This window comes from Sebastes umbrosus, chromosome 2 (assembly GCF_015220745.1).
Source record: "Sebastes umbrosus isolate fSebUmb1 chromosome 2, fSebUmb1.pri, whole genome shotgun sequence".
Lineage (NCBI taxonomy): Eukaryota > Metazoa > Chordata > Actinopteri > Perciformes > Sebastidae > Sebastes > Sebastes umbrosus.
Window position 1 is genome coordinate 13416373 of NC_051270.1, and position 6000 is coordinate 13422372.

The following is a 6000-nucleotide window of genomic DNA, read 5'->3' on the forward strand; positions in this document are numbered from 1 at the left end:
AATAATTATACTTCTATTTTTGATAACCAGTAACACAGCGAAAACAGCAACAGTGAAAAAAATACTGTAAATGCCTGACATGTGAATTTGTGCCGTTGACCAATAGCAAGTCGTCTTGACAGTGCTGACCTTTAAGGGGATGGATAAATAAACTGTGTAAACTTCTTGTTCTATTAGTAACTGCAAAGCTACCATGGTAACTGACTGGTTGTAAGCTTGTTGGCTCAGAGAGATTTATTTTCCCGTTTCAATAAGTTTTTATTAGGGCTGTCAAAGATAATGCTTTAACACAAATTAGTTTTAACGCCACTAATTTATTTAATGCATTAACGCAATCAACCTTTTGGAGGTTATAAAGCTAGAGTGAAGATACTGGTATCATATGAAAGTAGAAAACCTAAAGAATCCATGTCATACTAGCTTGTCGCAAAAGAGGTTCAATAACGCTCCAAACTTGCACAACATTTTGGCGAGGAAAAACTGGCATGACCATTTTCAAAGGGGTCCCTTGACCTCCGATCTCAAGATATGTGAATGAAAATGGGTTCTATGGGTTCTATACGAGTCTCCCCTTTACAGACATGCCCACTTTATGATAATCACATGCAGTTCGGGGCAAGTCATAGTCAAGTCAGCACACTGACACACTGACAGCTGTTGTTTCCTGTCGGACTTGAGTTTGCTATGTTATGATTTGAGCATATTTTTTATGCTAAATGTATCTGTGAGGGTTTCTGGACAATATTTGTCATTGTGCTATTAATTGAATTCCAATAATATAGGCTACATACATTTGCTTAAAGCAAGCATATTTGTCCACTCCCATGTTGATAAGAGTATTAAATACTTGACATATTTGAGCTACAGTAGCTCTTCTATTGGATCGGACAACACGGGCCAGCCTTCGCTCCCCACATGCATCAATGAGCCTTGGGTCTGACCCTGTCGACGGTTCACCGGTTTTTCTTCCTTGGACCACTTTTGGTAGGTCCTGACCACAAGAGCTGCAGTTTTGGAGATGCTCTGACCCAGTCGTCTAGCAATCACAATTTGGCCCTTGTCAAAGTCGCTCACATCCTTACGCTTGCCCATTTTTTCTGCTTCCAACACAAATTTCACAGTTCAAGATGTTCACTTGCTGCCTAATATATCCCACCCACTGCCAGGTGCCAATGTAACGAGATAATCATTGTTATTCACTTCAACTGTCAGTGGTCATAATGTCATGGCTGATCGGTGTATCTCACTTTAAGGTACATTTTGAACAGATAAAAAATGTGCGATTAATTAATAATTAATTATTAAAAATAATCAACATGATTAATCACGGAAGATCATGCAATTAGTCGCGATTAAATATTTTAATCGATTGACAGATCTAGTTTTTTATTGAAAAAAATGGTGTGCAATGGTGAACAAAATGCCAGGGGGAAGTTGACGGAACAGTAGAGAGAAAATGGAGAGAATCTTCAGGAGATATTGTGCGCTATACTAGATACTAGCGCCAGCCTGGCTAGGACAGCTACCGAGTTAATGATTAGCTCGCCAGCTATAACAATTCCACAACCAACCCTGCGAGTAGTCACTACGTCACCAAGCTTCCAGCCCATCTATTTGACGTGGACGGAGTGAATGTCATTTTGTGGTGTGGCCGCCAGTTAACACTCATTTCCTGCAGGTGGCAGAAGTGTTAAAATTACAGCAGCTTTAACATTCTTTGCCCGTTGGACTTGTCTGTACTGATGAGAAAGAGTGAGTTTGTGAGTTAGTTACAAGCTGGTTTCACAAGGTGCTTCACATCAAAAAGACTATTTTTAATACTATACTTAAACTCATTTCACATGTGATGGAAAGAAAGGACGAGGGTTACTCTGTATGAGTGTGATATAAACTGTAGATCAAATTGTTGTACATCTGTGTGATTCTCAGAGAATGGCAAAATGTGCCATCAGTTAATAATAATAATGATAATAATATCCACTTCAAAGATCAACAGAATTAAGCAGATCATTGAGTCCAGCCGTGTTGTACATGATGTCTGATCTTCTCTCTCAGGTGGCTTTCTTGTCATCCAGCAGGGATAAGGACATAAACCCCTTCTATCCTGCCCATGTTTCTACCCATGTCCATACAAGTGTCAAAATCTCACCAGCTCAACTCAATCACATCAGCAACAGAAATGTAAACGGTTCCTCGTTTGAGACACCCTGAACATGTTTCTCACCAACATAATTGTGTTTTCTCTAAAAACGTATATTGTTCTTGATTTTCCGAACAAAAATGCATGGTTGGTACCTCAAAGAGAATTATTTTTTTAGCCTTGCCATGTATGTACTTAACAACAAGATTAACATGTTTTTGCTGCAGTAGCAGTCATATAGGGACAGAAGTGAATGTGTTCTTAGCAAACCTGGGTCAAACATTAATTGCAAGGTCTTTTGGGGGTGAATGAGCGGAGTTTGGAGAATCAGAATCCAACTGTCAGTGACAGAAATGTTTATTAAATATTAGACTTAAAAAACAAATTGTATGGCACTGACTGTACTGTGCTATTTGGCAAATGAGCAATTCGACAGCAAGCTTACCTATGGCAGGAAACTGCTGCTGCACCACTCAACTCATCAATCTAAGTGACAAGCGTTTACTTGTGGCCCCATTCAACTCAGTGACGCCAGAGCAGGTTTCCATCAGCTGTTAAAAATAAAACATCTGCTGTGACATCATTGATTTGAGTGACAATTTAAATGAACAGAAAGCAATGCAGCCGCAGCTTTCCGCCCTGTGGTTTGATGATCATTTGCCCTTTATATGCAGTAAGCTAAAGCAAACCACCAAAACTATGCGTGTATATTTTTGATCCAGGTTCTTTTTCTGATACTGTTCTATATTGATGCTGTTTCTCATCATCCTCAAAAGTCTCTATGTGTCCAGAAACAAGCATAATATTCTCAAAAGCATTCCAGTTTGATACCTTAAACATACCTCTCTCAGTCCAGCTCAGCCGTGACGATGAACCTTAAGAGAAGTGCTAAAATCCCAGACTCTTGTTACTGCTCTGCTCTGATAGGTTTTATGCAGACCTGGGTTCAGTTCTTCCATTCACCATTTGCAGATACTGGAGCCTGAGCTGCAGTGTGTGCAAAACTGCTTGGACTACGACCAAGTGGATGGAGGTCACTGAATCAGAGCCAGTAAGATAATGTTTCAAGTAAGTTGTCAGTCACTGTGACAAAAATGAAATTGACCTTTCAAACATTTTCTTGTGATGGTTGAAATCTTTTGAGCAGGGATACACTGATCCGACTTTTTCAGTCCCGATACCGATACAATACCCGGGCTTTGGGTATCGGCCGATACCAAGTACCGATCCGATACCAGTGTTTAATTAATAAGCTGTATGGCTCACTGTGTTGAAGTGTCTTTTATGTGTAAGGCAACATCAGGCTTGACTTAAACATAGCTTTCCTAACTTTGTAAAACAAAATGTGACAAATAAATACATAGATATAAATTTACTAAATTATTAAAATAATAATTTGTGCACCAGCAACTTGGTAAAAAAATCTTAAAAATTAACAAATTATAATTCTAGTGTAAACATTTTTAATGCAGCAACAAATTGGTCAAAACTATATAATTCCAGTATATAATGTACATAGAATTAAATTGAATAGATCGGCCCCTTTATCACCGATATCCGATTCAGCTATTTTAGTCCGTATCGGCCCGATATCCGATCCGATATCGGTATCGGTGCATCCCTACTTTTGAGTACAAAGTTTGTAAAGTTGTCTCTCACCCAATATAGCCATTTTCAAAAGAAAATCCTTCACAAGTTTTTTTTTTTTTATATGTATATTTCTAAGTGGGTGCAAGGCAACAATTGCTTTGCATCCACTTAGCAGCGGTTCACCCTTTCACTGTGGAAAGTATTCAAAACCATTCTGTGAAAAAGCCTCTATTGTCGCTGCAGACAGACCATGGCCATTTGGTAATCAAGTAGACACTCACATCTGTGATGCCGGAGTTAGATTTAATGATAATGTAGCTGCCAAAATGTCACACATTTAAGTAACACAGTATTTAAAATGAGGGGCTTTCACAAATATTCAGTCAAATCACGCTGTTTTGCTCGCGTTTCAAGTCTTGATGCAGTAGTGGATTATTATGGTATGTGGAGCCGACACAAAGGGTCTGAAATGGGGATTAGCATAAAACCTGCCTCCAGCATAAAGGATGTATGCTCTCCTTATAGGAGCTCTATTAACTCTTTTAACCATTATCATTTAGATACATTCTTCCTTTTGTTCGTCTTTCTGTTGGCTGTAGAACAATCAGATTTTTTGGGGGGAGGAAAATTACTCATGCTCCCATTTTGTAGAGATGATCATTTTGTTTATTTCATTCTCTTTTGTAAGGGTTTTATTAAAACAGTATACCTCATGTTGGTAACTTGTTGATTTGATTCTGATCAGTTTCTTTATACTGCACATTTTGTAACGAGTAGAGCGTATATACGTAAGCATCCTGTTGATTTGTGAGCCAAGAGAGGACAGGACCGACTGTTTCATTTTACCTCAGTGAGAGTTCTACTCATTACGGTGGCCTGCGTGGTCCAGTGTAGTGGTGAAGGGGTAATAAATGAGGGGAGGAAGAGGAGTAGTGGAAGCAACCTAAAATTGACTTTTACATTGTTATTCTGCAATAGTAGTTATTACCGAGCTTTTTACAGAGCTTAAAGCATGGGTTCACTCAAATGGTACTCGTGCTTCAAGTGTAAACCACAGGCTTCACAACAGTCAAAACTATTTGGTAGAACGCCACTTTAACACAACCCAGGCGACTGAAGTGCTAAGCAGGGAGAAGGACTAAAGGGACATCCTCCCCTGGCAGGTCATACCTCTCAGTGCAGACAGCCATTGAAAAGTAATTGTCTCTTCTCTACTCAGGTGCCCCATCTTTGCATAAAATTGTAGAGGATCACGCCAGCATATCCGACTCAGATACATGTCATTTGTTGTCAAACAACGCCTCATTTTGTTCTTCTGGAAAGTAAATCAAGGAATCTTTTATGCATAAATAAGATTTTGTTTTGTACAAATCGCTCAGTGTGTTTCTGTCTCTCTGGCTTTTCTCTGTACATTCTGGTGCTTTGGTGGTGAGCTGCTTTGTCCAGTGATGTCACATTGTTGTGCATTTTTTTGTACGTCTTCTTCTCTAGTTTTGTGTGCACCAGCTCAGTCGTGCTTCTCAGAATGTGAAAGCACAGACTCCGACTCTGTGGTCATGTGCCACCAGCGACGTTCTGCAGCTACTCAGACACCTTTGTAATCATTGCGTGCTGAACAAGACCTCATCCATGTCAAAAAGACGCTACTGTAGGAGCACTTAATAGATTAGCACTTCTTCTTGGGCCATGAGCAACTTTGGATCATCTTTACATTTTCTAGAAGTGCAATTTTCTTAGTCTGTAAAACGACAGATGGATTACTCAGTGTTAGTCATGGCGACCGTAGTCATGATTTGTGATAGAAGCATTGCTTGTTCAGTGGGATCATCACAGGATAGGTAGTACTTGTGGTTTGTAGAAATATTTCCACTGTGTTACCATATGTGAAAATGTCAAAACTCACACAGCAACTCTCAAGATGTCTGTGGAAAACTACTCTTCTGTAAATAAACATCAAAAAAAGAAGAAACCGGGGCTCGGTGTGATTTTTTATTTTTTGTTATGGTTCCAGTGACATCTGTTGCCAGCACAGAGTTTTCCGTCCGTCCGTATGTACAGTACGTCCGTCCGTCCGTACCATTATTGTGAACGCGATATCTCAGGAACGCTTGGAGGAAATTTCTTCAAATTTGGCACAAACGTCCACTTGGACTCAAGGATGAACTGATTAGATCTTGGTGGTCAAAGATCAAGGTCACTGTGACCTTACGTCCATCCCGTTCTCGTGAAAGCGATATCTCAGGAACGCTTGGAGGGAATCGATTACATCT